The sequence below is a fragment of the Neoarius graeffei genome, chromosome 1 (assembly GCF_027579695.1).
Source record: "Neoarius graeffei isolate fNeoGra1 chromosome 1, fNeoGra1.pri, whole genome shotgun sequence".
Taxonomy (NCBI): domain Eukaryota; kingdom Metazoa; phylum Chordata; class Actinopteri; order Siluriformes; family Ariidae; genus Neoarius; species Neoarius graeffei.
The window spans coordinates 93,777,391-93,792,808 of NC_083569.1; the positions used below are offsets into that span (position 1 = coordinate 93,777,391).

The window sequence follows — 15,418 nt, forward strand, 5'->3', positions numbered from 1 at the left end:
ACTAAGTGACTCCATTGTAGACAGGTATTTGAAGCAGATACCCTTTTCTCCTCAGATAGTTCTACAGTAGCCTGATGGATTGGAGCCAGAATATGTAAAGTATCTCCAACAGCCTCATGTTCATGAGCATTAACTGGGGAGATGTTGGTCTTTAAAGATGCCAGGGCTGCTCCCACTGGTTCTGTCTCATTATAAAGGAGTTCCAGCATGTGGAAAGTGCTGTTCCAGCGTGTATCTACCTCTATTCAGAGTCCGCCTCCCCATTTGCTTCTGTACCTGGCACAGTCTCTCTTTTGCTGTAGCACTTGTCCAGAAAAACAGAGAAGATTTTTCTGGCTTTGGGATGCATGTCATCAAGGGCTGGGACGTGGTCAAATGACTTTTGCACTATTAAATTAAGTGTGTGTGATGCAAACAGCATGTCTCACAGGCAATGCCTTGGCACAAGCTTATCATATTTGGTGCAGCGTCAGTGATGAGACACTTCACCTTTTCTTTTATGTCCCACTCCATCAATTTTGCTTTTGCCAGAGCCATATTTTCTGCTGTGTGACGACTTAGAAAATGTTCTGCTCCAAACAAAATTGTTCCAAGTCTGTCATTGTCATCAATGAAGTGGCAGATTACTGGAAGGTAAGTCTCCATATTCATGGATGTCCAGATATCAGAGGTGAGGCTGACTGTCACTACATTCTGCAGTGTTGCTCGGGCTTTTTCCTTGGCTTCTTTACATTTCTCATCATTTATAGCCTTTAATGCCTAATGATGTGAAAATGAATTGTTAAATATTGATATTCATTACTTTTTTTTTTACTAATTAATTAACTACTTAAGCAAATACACATCTTCCTAGTAGGGAGATGATCAGTGGGTTCCAGTATGTGCATGAGCTCCATCAAACCCACATCTTCCACCACTGACAATGGCTGGGTGTCTGGAATTATCATATTAACCAAGGCCTCATCCATCATTTGTTTTTCTGGAATCTATGACACAAAGATGATATATTTAAGTTAAACATAGTTTGATTTTGATGACACAACTGAAACAGAAAAAGATTCTTACTGTCGCTTGTGTCTGGTCTGTTGGCAGGCTGCTGATTCTCATGAAAAGCTCTATAATGCCTCAGCACTGATGATATATTCTTGTTCTACACTCGCTCCTTCTGGCACAGCAAGCACTTCACCTTAAACCATGAATATGCAATCTGAATATAATTGTGCATGATGGTGATATAATCACAATAATAATAATTTACAGTGACAAACCTCATTGGGAGGAACCATTTCAAAAATGTTCCACATGGGTGAATATTTCCTCTTGTGTGTAAGGTCCATTTTTTTGAATAAAGACAAGAAAAGGAGGGAAAAAGTGTGTGGGGGGGATATTACCACTATTACAATCAGGAGATGAATATTATTTGACAACACAATCACTAGTACTTAATAATACAGATTCCAAATGTTGGAATGATATATAAATTTTGATCAAAAAAGTTGAGAGAGAGAGAGAGAGAGAGAGAGAGAGAGAGATTCTCTCCAACCAAACAACCCACAAAGTGTCAGCTGTTTTGCTTGCTTTTATCTGGGAATGAACACTCAGGATGAAATGCCGATGCGAACCAAACAAACCGAGGCCTCGCCTGTCATCGGCCACATTGTTTTTTTCCTAAATGATACATGCCTCAAAGTGGGGCTTCATCAACCCTTATACTCAATACGCGCTTTAAAGTGTCGGCTTCCGACGGTCCATCACTATCTGTACTCAGGCATGGTGGCCAAGTGGGATGGTGTCGGTTTTGCAAACCGAAGATCATAGGCTCAATTCACATTCATGCCGTGTAAAAAAATAAAAATACAAGAGAGTGAATTGGTGGTGGATGCTGACCATAAAAGCATTACTGATCTTACAGTAATGCTTTTATGGCTGAGGACTACAGTTGACTTGCTAACTTTAAGACTGCAGTTGTCATGAACAGTTTTGCACTCAAGTTTCCATCAATGAAGAGTTTATAACAATGAAACTGACTTCATGTTAAAACTGTTAATGTTATAGTCATGCTGTCTGTTGTTGCCCAAATGAGGATGGGTTCCCTTTTGGGTCTGGTTCCTCTCAAGGTCTCTTCCTCATGTCGTCTGAAGGAGTTTTTCCTTGCCACCGTCGCCACAGGCTTGCTCATTGGGGATAGATTAGGGACAAAATTAGCTCATGTTTTAAGTCGTTCAAATTCTGTAAAGCTGCTTTGCGACAATGTTTATTGTTAAAAGCGCCATACAAATAAACTTGACTTGACCAAGATAACAATGTGAGGGCACGCTTTATCTGGAGCCGCGCACCTGAGACGTTAGAGAACAAGTGAAACACTACTTTAACATCGTACAATTAGTAAGACAGTGCTTTGAACATTCTGAAGCAATAACCTCACTTCAGTGGCAGCATTACCTTTATACACCTGCATCTACCTGAGTGGACTGGCTGTGCTAATAGCATTAGCACTGTTAGCTACGCAGCATAGAGGCACGAAAGAACCCGCTTATGAACAACTTACATGACTACTGTTTGGTAGACCAATTTGTGCTGGTGGTTGTGGGTTCAGAGCTTCCTCCCTCACCTGTGACACTGAGCAAAACTCTGGTATCAAAGAAAAGTCAGTCACAACACTCTTTGATATGGACAGCACAGACATTGTGCAGAAGCTCTCACTGGTGTTTAATTGTAGAATTGATACACTTGAGAAGAACAGAGGAGCTGATAAAAGACAAGAGAATGAAGATTGAAGGACGAAAGAAAACAGTTGACTTTGCTTGTGCTGAGATCCGTGATGTGAAAGGGAAAGTGACACGTGTTGAAGAATGAACCCGCATAGTAGAGAAGAAACTACACCTGATGGAGCAATGGATAGCTGAGCTGGAGAGTTACTCACAGCGTGGGAACCTGTGCAGGGATGTGATTTGGGGCTGGTGAAATTATCTGAAAATTTTAGCTGGGGGTCTGGGGGCCATAGGCCCCCAGCTGGTCCAGGGCAGCGCCCTGGTGGGGGGACAAGGGGGGCAAAGCCCCCCGAAGCTCCTGGGTTCTGGGGTTTTCTGACTTAAAAATTGTACTAAAATGGCAAGCAAACACACAAGAAAAAACTTGTCATGATTAACAAATTCAAGCCAATTTAATGGTCAACATGCAACTCTGAGCCCCTATAGTAAATTCAATGATTCTTAACTGACAAAAAGCCAAAACATGAAACCTAAAAATGTAATTCTAAATTAAATCATCTGCATCAGAATAAATAGAAAATTGTATAAGGAAAAACAAAATTTATACTTTCAATTACTGTAGAAGTTGAACATACCTAAATGTGCCTTTTCAAACAAACATGATGCAACATAAGAATTCATCCACCATTATTTATTAAACTCTATTGCTCCTGGTAGCCTCCCGGTTTGCTTCTTATGTATGGCAGCTTCTAATATTTGATTAAGTTACTGCACACCCCGTTTAGACAGGGTAACAGGATTGACACAAAAAAATTAGTCATGCATAGACTACTTACCAAAACTGAAATTTCTAAGTAAATATTCTCAGATTCAGTTCATTCTGCCATCCATATAAAAGGTAAGAATATGTAGATCCTTGGCAACAAATAATTTCAATAATAGCTTTTGGGAGCATTTATTTTTGTTATGTGATTAATCACGGTAACAGAACTGACACAAACCTCTGGGACAGGTACAAAAATTAACAAAACATCGAAAAAATCTCTTTTCTTAATGGCATTTTCAATTTGTGACATCATATGTCTAGGGCTGGGAATTGATCCAGATCGATTTCCTGGATCGATTCGATTCCGATTCATAAGGTCACGATCCGATTCGATATCGATTTACTTAGATATTGCTGGATTGTCACTTTAAAGTAAAAACTGTCCCTATTGACAGGAACAGCCCCATATGTGTTTGTGCATGTAATTTAACACCAAATGTCTTCTCCAGTGCAGTTTGATTCGCCGCAGGTTTAGCTGAAACTGTGTCGGCGTGGTGCCTGGATAAGTGGTTGCGGAGATTGGTTGTATTGCCACTATATTTTACCTCTATGTGGCACAGTTTGCACACTGCTTTTGTTCTGTCGACTTCGTCTCTGTCCTCGTAACGTTTGAATCCAAAGTAATGCCATACATCAGCTTTCAGGCCAGGCGGTGATTTTAGCCAGGTCCGTCGACGGGGGGGAAAACCGGGTATTTTGTCCCGGGCCCAGGCATGAGGGGGGGCCCAGAACTGGTCCCTCATGAAGATGCCATTAATCATTCTGTTTCATTTCAAAATGTGTTGATTTGGGGGAGAAAAATGTGCTATATTTGCATTCAATGAATGATTTCTGGTTCTTTTGCCTTTATTGTCTTCGAAAATAGATTCAAGAACCCACCTACCACCCCTAATGCAGAAATGGTTTGGTCTTTGATTAAGGCGCCAAATAACACGGCACTATTCCATCATAACGCTTCGACAATAAGCATGCGAGCCCGTTTGCCAACATGCACAAGTCAGGAGCAAAGAAAAGAAAAGAGAAAAAGAGATGAAGAAGCCAAGAGCCTCAGGGGCTCACTGCATAGATATTTTAGAAAAGATTCAGATGATGCAGCAGGTGGTGAAGGCAGTGGGGCAGCTGAGCCAGGTAAGACACAGATAACTTTTTTCCAGCCCCATAATGTAACCCCAGCACGCGCGACACGCCATTCATAATTATAAAGTAGGGGATAGCAGGGTACACTGAGTGAACACTGAAATGCACAGGGCATTGAATTATTTCATAAACATATCGGTTTAATAACACTGTGTTGCATATATCTCAATGAAGCAAAGAATAGCACATTGGCCCGCAATCATATCCAAATGTTTTAGGCACGCTTGCTGAGCTGCGCTGAGCTGGACTCCGGTTAGCTGAAAGCCCGTGGAACGCTGCCTCTTGTTAATTAAACCTTATTTTGTTAGAAATCATCCCGTGTAGATACGACGGCATGTGAAATTGACAGCTAGATAGAGTTTAATGTAACGAATGGGCTATAAATGGGGTGTTTTGAGGTTAGTCTGTTGCAAAACATTAAACTTTCACTTAGACTGGATACTCTTCAAACAATTCCCTTGCTCAAATGAAAAATGATAGGCCTGTATGAAAAGCGCAATTAATGAAAGTAGCCTAATAAGCCCTAAATGAATAAAACAACCTCTGTTTTATTGTTGTTGCTTACACGTTAAGATTTTGAAATCTTCTCGGTCCAGTTCTATATCCAGGGAACGTTGTAATCCTTTTGGTTTATCCGTAATAAACGTGTCAGCCCCCAGGTCAGATAGGCTAATGTTACGTGGTTGGGAGGGTGTCAATTTTTTTTTGTAACATTCTAAATCGAGTACGGAAAGGACGTTTATGAAAAACAAGACAAAAAAAAATACACTGAAAAACTCACTGTACACATCACTAGTGGTGATGCTTCTATGTTCAGATTTTGGGAAAGCCATAACTCCGTTCTCATTGAGGCCCAGTTCCATCCCGTAAACAATCATTTTGGTTTATCAACTACCTGCGCTCAAACATGTCACAGGAGAGGCTCAATGGGCTGGCTATGCTCTCTATAGAGCGCGAACTTGCAAAGAAGCTGGACTTCAATGACCTTATTGACGACTTTGCCACAGCAAAAGTCCGGCACATTGCATTTCGCACCTGAATATTTGCAGACTAAGGAAAATGTTCAAACTGTAAATATGTTTAAATGTTGAAATAAAATGGTTGACTGTTATAATGGGCTTGGAATACCTGTTATTTAAGGGTTGGAGTGAATGGAGACTGTGAAAAGAGGGGTTGGGTGTGGGTGGTTGCTGTGTGGCGATGTGCATGCGCGCGCATGTGTGTGTGTGTGTGGGGGGGGGGGGGCACTCAGATTATTGGGGGGGGGGGGGGGGGGGGGGGGGGGGCACTCAGATTATTTTGTCCCAGGCCCAGCCAAAGCTGTCAACGGCCCTGATTTTAGCTGTGCAGCTTCAGCCATCTCGCGTTCTTAAGTTTCGTTTGCCGGCACCCGCTTTTTATAGCGGTCCTTGCGCGGTCGAGAAAATAGTGCCTATAGCCACCTGGAAGAGATCGATCCACACATTTTTGAATCGATCTCATATTTTTTGAACGTGAATCAATATCGGATCGTGGATCGATCTTTTGAACCCAGCTGGTTTCCACAGTCTTGTCGTTGAACATGAAAAAGTTTCAATTCCACCTTTGTCTAACATTAAGAATCATGTCTGAAAAAAAGTCTCTTTTCAGTGGGACAGCCATTTTTGCTCATTTTCGACCCTAAAATTTGCTACAAAATACACATTTATGAACCAAAGTAGTCAAATTTTGAAATGCAAGGTAGAACTGATAATGTTTTATCATATGAGACCATAAAAAGGTTTTAGAAATCTCAAAATGTAAACAAAACACGTCCGGACAAAAAAAAAAAAACGTTTTCTGTGAAATTGACTCATATACAGAACTGTACAGTGTTCACTCACTTGAGGATTTTCATATGCAAGAATTAAAATCACTTTTTCACTAAACAACATTCACAAAAAATGTGTTTGCAATTAATTGGGATCCACTGTTTTTATCATTTCAACCGCGCATCAGACCCTCGGCCAATTGAAAATGTCTTTTATGCACTTTTCTCCCTCATGAGAATTTTGAAAAGTTGGCAAGTATGCATTATTTGCACTAACATTTTAATATTGAATAAACAAATCAAAATTGTGTATAATTACCTTACATCCACGCTGTGGGAAAAGTTTTGAGCGAAAATTAAAACTAACTTCGAGTGAAAGAGGTGAAATAATCTGTGCTGAAGTTGGCAGAGACTCTGAGGTAAAGTGAGAGGAGGCGGGAGGGGTCAAGCATCACTGCCGCCTCACAGACTCACCTTCCCGGGTTAAACTCCCACCGCTCCCCCGCTCTCTACACCACTCCCCCTCTCTCTAGCTTTTGTTTTGTTTTCACTGAGTAACCATTTTGATTTGTAAACTAGAGCCGTGACTTAAAGTGCTGATGACACGAACATGACTCTATGCAATTTCTTAAATAAACTATACAACATGGCAAACATGTTAGATTTCTGTTATAATTACGTGAAAAGAAGCTGTTGTTACGCAAATATCCAACTTTTAATTGCACAGCGCAAGAAAACTGGGTCCGTGGCTCGCGGCCATGTTGTGACGTCAGCGGGAGAACACGCTGCGGTTCACTGGCTGTTCTACTCTCTCCCCGTCTCTCTCTCCCGCTCATTTCCTGTCTCTCTACACTGTCCTATCCAAAAAAAAAAAAACTGGCTGTTCTACTCATAGACATCCTATGGTTCTACTCTGGTTCTACTCAATGGAAATGGCGCATGAAAACGCCGGTGAACTCTCTAGTGCTAGCTCTTCCTCTTCTGGGAGTCTAGAATTGTGTTGATCTCTTCCGAATAGAGTCTATGATGGCCTACCCTCTTTACCCTTTGCCTCTCGTTGCTAGGCGGCAGTTACATGAAAGCCGCAAGCTTTCACAAGCAAATACATGACTGATATCACGCCGACTTTATGATTACATTTATGATTATCATGTAGAATCTATAGCTCTACGTACCTTTATCTTATGTCGTTTCACAACACATGTTCTGACAAGATGACTGTCTTTGGATCCGGCATAGCTACGAGTAGACCCCCTCCGGAATACTGGCAGTGTTGCCAGATTGGGATTTTTCCCGCCTAGTTGAGCGGTTTCAAGTGCATTTTGGTGGGTTGCCAGATACTGCTGACGTTTTCCAGCCCAAAATATGTTCAGAACCCACCAAACTGCACTTGAAACCGCCCAACTGGGCGGGAAAAATCCCAATCTGGCAACACTGTGTAGGCACTGCTGATGGTAGTAAAACACGTTTGTGCTGAACTGAACACCCAAGAGATTCTTTTAAGCTGGGAAGGGTGTCAAAACAATCCAAATCGAAGTGTTCAGAGCACAGGACGGATGTTGGTGAGGGCTCCCACTTGTCACGAGTGCGCCTGACTTGCTTCACCCACTTCGCATGCAGCTCGGGATCTCTGGGAAACTTGAATAAACTTACCCCATCCTTGTGGGTTTTGGAGCAAAAGCCGGCAACACAACGCGAAGGCATAATAATAATAATAATAATAATAATATATATATATATAATGTATAATAATAATACTAATAATGACAAACTGAACACCTGTCACATCAACAATAAACTGTTACCAGTTTATTGTTGATGTGACAGGTGTTCAGTTTGTCATTATTAGTATTATTATTATACATTTTATATATATCACTGACGTCATATAACTCCTCCTCCTCATTCGTCTCCTGGGTGCTGCAGCCCTGTCAAATTTGCCCAAATAGCCGCGTTTTTTATCATAACTTGTAAAATAGGCGCCTTCGTGAATTAATATATGGATCATCGGGAATTACTTTTTATGTTATAAAACATCGCCAAAGATGTCAAAAACGTGTCATCAGCACTTTAAACTGCTGTTTCTTCAGACGTAACTAAAACAAACTGAAATAAAAACCGCCCCTTCTTTTCTCCTCAGAAGGTTTAGCCTCCGATGCTAACCTTTTCACCACAGCTTTCATAGCGCGTGCATGCGCATCCAGGAAGCAACAGATGGCGCGAGGCCCCGTTGCCACGGCAACCTTCGTCACCCCGCGAAAACATACCCAACTGTCGCACGTGCGGTGACACCATCACCACTCACAGGTTTATTATGGGGAAAGAAATGAGCTGGGTTGTTTTTTTCTTCTTCCCCATGTTTATTTACTTTAAAAACACACACACACACACACACCAAACTGATGATCAGGTGCATCTTTACGCTCGATCACGGAGGCTGCCATCTTTCAACTCTTTGTTTGAAGCGAGCTTACGTACAGCTATCTAACAAGCGCGTTCATTGGTTGTTACAGAGCGATGGGCCAATCACGTACCTCGTTTCATCTCAATGACGGAATTACTGAAAGTCGGAACGAATAGGATATGAATGCGGATTTTTGAGCGAAAAATCGGAAATTTTTTTTTCAAATTTTGAGGTGAAAAAAGCGGAATTCCACGAATTCGTGGAAAAATCACATCCCTGCCTGTGACTCTATGAAGTAGCCAAACACATGGATCAAAATGTACTTCAAGAGGTGATGCAGATCTGCCAGACAGTCTTACCTGAGTACCAGGCCAAGTTTCCTGAGGTTATCGACACAGTGCATCGGCTCGGTCAGCCAATGGAAAGACGACTCCAAACCTCGAGCGATTATCCTCCAGTTCGCCTCACACAGCTACCGGGATGCAGTCTGGAAAACAGGGGAAAAAAATCAACTCTCCTCCAAAACAACAAACTGTGTTTTGCTGAGGACCTGTCCCAGACTGCCAGAGAGAGAGAGAGAGAGAGACGATGGCAGCTCTGGCCCTTGGTGGCCAAGAGACACCAAGAAGGGAAACGGCATACTTCATTGGTGGTTGGGCCTTTGTCAACGGGACTGAACTGATTCCAGCTACCTGAGGCCTGATGAACATCTACCATGACTGTATAAGTTGCACTGACCATGATGCTTGAAATAGTTAATATACTGTTGAGTTTGTTTCTTTCATAGCATGGGTCACCACCCGGTAAATCTGATCAGCACAAACTGCTCAGGTGAATTTATGTTGATAGAGCTGGGGGTTTTATTTTTTTATTTTCTTCTTACACAAAGCCTTAGTTCAATGTCACTGACTTTGGTTAATTGTTTTGAGTGATTAATATCTGATGCAGGTTGGATTTGCAATAGAAAACTTAAGGAACTGTGGTTAATTTATGTTTAACTAAGACACTTCATAAAAATTTGAATGGTGCGGCCCTTGACAGTGGGTTCCCATATTCTGTTTTCTTCTGAACTTATTCTGTTCTCATTTTATTATTGTTGTTGTTAATATGTTTTTGTCCGATATTACTCTCAATGCCAGGGAGTTAAGAAATATTGCAAAGCATAATGCAATTTTTTTTTGTCTCGAAACAGCATAAAACTGACTTGTTTTATTCAAGTCACACTCAGTTTCCAGTGATGTAAGATTATGGAGGGCCCAGTGGGGTAACGATCTCTGGCTGGCTCATGGACCTGAACACTCTGCTGGGGTTGACACACTAAAATATACTTTCTCTGGTAGTATTCTACAGACTATCTGTGACACAGCAGGACATTTTCTTTACCAGGTTATTCGCATTGAAAGGTTTACTTTAATTGTGAATATTTTGGCTAAAACTCAAAATCTGAGAATAATAAGTTGCTTGAAGTGCAAGAGACTCACACTGAATATACTCTGAATAAGTTTCCAAACACTGGTATCGTAATCGGAGGAGACTTTAACATGATTCTGGATCATAATATGGACTGTTGGCCTCCATGAGATCCAACCTCAGTAAATGGAAACTTAAAGGTTTTTATGCAAAGATATAACTCCATTGACATATGGAGGAATAACAACCCTAACATATAAGCCTTTATCTAGCGTAATAGAAGTGCCACCAGACCGTCACGACTTGATTTTTGGCTTGTATCAGACAATATGAATATTGATAGTGTAGGTATCATGCCGCCATCTTGTGTCAGAACTACAATTCCAAGGCAACTTCCGTGTGTGACCTACGTCACGCGTGGGCGGGATCACCTACGTCAGTCTGCCATGCACGCATAAATCCAAGCGGAAGCTCCACCATCTTTGTCTCTCACGTCTGGACGTATAAAGAGGCGCTCTCCATCAAAAAGACATTTTTCTTGCAAGATCCATCACTCATCGCGATTTTCTTACTTACCCTTGGCAAAGGTAAACTCTAGAGTTGCGCGATCTTTAAACTCAACCTGAGTTACAACTGGTTTACTTGCATTAGAAGTGACGTCACGACTGCAGCCCAGGCAGTTAAAAGTTAAGAAGCGATTGAATCCTTTTTAACTCAAAAGCACTGTGCATCTTATTCTGATCAGAGACTTTTCCTCACGAACGCTGAGGTTCGGACCAAGAATCCTCTGCTTTCCACGGGAACCACCCAAGTGCTCCGCTGGACCCGAAAGTTCTCTGCGCCTCCATCACGAGCGGCTCACGTGCTCCCACGGCGAGGCCTGAAACTACACCGGCGAATAGTTCTTCATATCTTGCTAAAGGCAGGATTAAGTAAGATTTTGGCATTTGGGCATAATTAAGATAGTCTTAGGAATTTGCTTTTATTTGAAATGGTGTGAATTTAAACCCAGGTTTATTCATTACACTATTAGACACGCAGCGTGTTTTATTTTGGTTCTATGTTCTCTCAAGTGTTTAATAGATAGGCTGCGCATGCTTCTCTCTCTCTTATTCTGACTAACACTAATTTCTTTATCATACATTTTGACCTTATCAAGGTTCCAGTGAGTTTGGTAATGTTATGAGTGTGGAATCTTTTTTTTTTTTTTTTGTTACTGAGAGAATACGTGCTCACCAGGCCTGATACACTTTAGATAGATTCCCTTTGTCTTTAGCAACACATGCTCAGTAGGCCTTATAAGGCCTAACAAACACACTTTAGCTAGGCCATAGGGCCTTTAGCAAACTCACACTAGCAACACAAGGCTAAACACAGAGCTAATCCTTTGTTCTGTTTAGATAACATTCTTTTGTTTAGCTACCAACAAGCTAGGCCTCCACCACGTGTAGTTAGCTACACGAGGCTAAACACATGGTCAAGTCCTTCACACACACCTCACTGCTTGTATATATTGATTTATTATTTTATCTTTTTATCTTTGTATAATAAATTCATTTATTAAACAAACTGTTTATTTGTGTGAACAACAATATCTGAAGTCCCCAATCTTCTCAAAGAATTCAAAAAGGGTGCATATGTTATGTAATATGGTAAGTGATTGTAATAATTTGGAAATATACCATAATTTAGCTGTTTGGTAATTTATTATTAAGCACCAGGATTAATGGTATGATTCACTAAACGATTCATTGAACGATTCACTGATTCACTTCAAATGAGTGATTCTATGGTATGATTCAATTCAAACGAGTCAAATTAAACGATTCAATGGGATTGATTAATTTTAATTATTGACCTTCAAAATTTAATGAGACTGATTTAATGAGTGATCACTTAATATCAATAACTAACTGATTGCACCCACAATAGGGCAGCAGTTGTTATCATTACAACACCATTAACAGATCACAATGCAGTCTCCATCTCAATCCCTCTCCATTCGACCAACCCTCAGGTATCCAGGAGTGCCTACTGGAAGCTTAATTATTCACTGTTACACCAGAATACAGTAAAAACAATCATTGTAACACTAATAAAGTGATTCTGGAACAAAGCAAGAGCTGAGAATGCATATTGAGGTTTTTCACCTGATGTCACAGGGTCACGTGACGCCCCGGTGTCCGCCATTTTGAAGGCCAAGCTAGCTAATGTCAACAACATAGTAGCTAGTATGTTACTGTAGCAATGTTTACGTTCAGTCATTTGGATGACTGTTAAAACCTTTCAGTCTCAAGTTTTTCCTTTACTGTATTTTAGTTTACTGTAATTATGATCTGGCAGCTATTTACACCGGATCCAGTGTAAATAGCTGCCGGAGCGTGCTCCGGCTTGCTCCCCCTCAAATTAAGCAGCGCGCTCCGGCTTGCTCCCGGAGTGCTCCGGCCAAGGTTCCGGAACGTGCTCCGGCTTGCTCCCCCTCAAATTAAGCAGCACGCTCTGGCTTGCTCCCAGAGTGCTCTGGCCGAGGTTCCGGAGCGCCCTCCGGCTTGCTCCCGGACTGCTCCGGGAGCAAGCCGGAGCGCGCTGCTTAATTTGAGGGGAAGCAAGCCGGAGCGTGCTCCGGCAGCTATTTACACTGGATCCGGTGTAAATAGCTGCCGGATCATAATTACAGTGAACTAGTAAATACAGTAAAGGAAAAACTTGAGACTGAAAGGTTTTAAGTCATCCAAATGACTGAACGTAAACATTGCTACAGTAACATGCTAGCTACTATGTTGTTGACATTAGCTAGTGCTAACAGCTAGCTGCTAGTACACTGCTACAACACAGACACCGACCCTAATAATACAGTTCTTGGTCATTGCCTGGTAACAGCAAATTTATAACGGGCCATGTCTCAACAGACTAAGAAGTTATTTCAATGACATTTAATAACATTTTGTTTATGCTGAGGACCGAAAGTAAATGAAAATGTGAACAAACCTTAGCTGTAATAAGAGGGCGACCACCGGCTCCAGGGACGACCCACTGATGTAGGCATGTTACCCATCCTAACACAAAATATTTGTAGGCATCCAAACTCTTGTACGCTTTCAGATCAATACCTGTGTATGGCGATTGGGTTTTTAATGGCATAGGTATACAGATCATTTGGGCCGAAGTCAGGTACGAGGGCTTCGTGTACTTCCGTACGTCAGTGAACAATCCTGGTGGAAGCAGGTAAATGTCGTTCTCTAAGCCTGCTAACCTCAATTTTTGCAAATACCTCTCCCTCTGCTCACCCTGTAAATGCCCTACGTCGCTGGATAGTGAAGGTGTTTTCTGCATCTCGCTCCTTCTTCTTTTATGTTTTTCGTTTGTCGCCTTCCTCGCATTCAAACTGATTCGAGCCGTGACGTCCAAAATGGCAGGCTAACGATGCATCACATGACTTGGTCATGTGGGTGAAAAACCTCAATAGCACCAGTTGGGAACTGTTCAAATTTAAAGTGGGCCAATACTTAAGGAACTATGGCAGTGTCCTCACAAAAAATCATAGATTAGAAGAAGAGAGAGTGTGATTTCTAAAATAATGGTCTTGTCACAGAAAATCTCTGCAAACTTAGAAGAGGAAAGGTTAGTTAATCTCAGAACAATCCAAATTAAAAGATATACACAAAGTAAAAGGAGCCTTTGTAAGGTCGAGGAAAAGATGGCGTGAAGAAGGGGAGCAACACTCTGCATACTTCTGCAATTTAGAAAGGCATCATGGGAAAGTTAATGTAATCCAGCAGCTTCATATTGATGGTGTTGTAACTGATAATCGAAAAAGAAGAGCTAGTTATTGTTCAAATTTCTGTGGTAATATATACAAATCAAATTACTGCCAACATTCAAACAGCTGTGTTTTTGAACTCTCTCAGTAGACCCCTTGCACTGACATCACACTTACCATACGCTAGCAACCGTTGCTACCCTTGTCCTGGGGGACAAGCGAACTTTGTTTACGTACTGAAAATAAGTGATATTGAAAATGTCAGACATCTGTAGTTTGAAGAAAACTACAGCTACAAAAACTTTACTCCCAGATTACTCGGATAATCTAAATCAGAAAGAAGCAAAGGATAGATATACGGGTAATTTTGTGCCAAATCACCAGAAGGCTCCCAACTTACCAAGTCAGATTTGCTTCAGAATTTTTATTTTGATGCCCTTGTAACTAATAATTACTGTGCAAAATTTTAGGTATCTCCAGTAGTTTTGGAGATATTAAGCCTTCAAAAAGGGGGCGTGGCCCCATTTTAGCATAAAAAGTGTTACAAACATCCATAGTTTGATGGCTAATAACTTTTGAACTGTTCACACAATGGTTCAAATTTGTACACATGATTCTTTGATATAATAAGGCTCTGTACACAGAAGGAGAGCTTTGTATGTGACATATTTGCAGATTTATGGCGTGCCAAATATGGCTTCCTGAAATGCGCATTTGTCCATGGTAGCACTTTTGGCTCTCTATATCTCCAGATTTAATGACACCAGATGTCTGATTCTTTTTAATATATGAGACATGTTATAGTACTATCAGGAAAAGATGTTATATCTGTGACAGCTTGAATGAAATAGTTTTCTTCACAGCACCAACTTCATATTTGGTACATATATAAATTAGACCTTGCTCTTTTGACTGATCCAATTTGTTTTCTGGTAGACCTTGTCAGATTTTTGCTATAATCATTCAAAATACAGACGCGACAAGCTTTTTTCCATTTTTAGGGGCCTATATATGAGACAAATATAATTTGTCACAGATATAACATGTTTTCCTGATAATACTATAACATGTCTCGTATATTAAAAAGAATCAGACATCTGGTGTCATTAAATCTGGAGATATAGAGAGCCAAAAGTGCTACCATGGACAAATGTGCATTCCAGGAAGCCATATTTGGCACGCCATAAATCTGCAAATATGTCACATACAAAGCTCTCCTTCTGTGTACAGAGCCTTATTATATCAAAGAATCATGTGTGCAAATTTGAACCATTTAGTGTGAACAGTTCAAAAGTTATTAGCCATCAAACTATGGATGTTTGATTGTAACACTTGTTTTTATGCTAAATATGGGGCCACGCCCCCTTTTTGAAGGCTTAAT

At 41.0% G+C, this 15,418-nt stretch overlaps 1 long non-coding RNA gene across 1 annotated transcript; it reads right to left on the reverse strand.

Moving 5' to 3' along the window:
• Nucleotides 1-851: 851 nt before the first annotated feature.
• On the reverse strand, nt 852-9,254 carry LOC132889263 (uncharacterized). The gene is made up of 3 exons (XR_009655040.1): nt 9,227-9,254; nt 1,066-1,186; nt 852-986 (listed from the first exon to the last, which is right to left on the reverse strand). It is a non-coding gene; the product is annotated as an uncharacterized LOC132889263 (long non-coding RNA).
• Between the last annotated feature and the right edge of the window lie 6,164 nt (nt 9,255-15,418).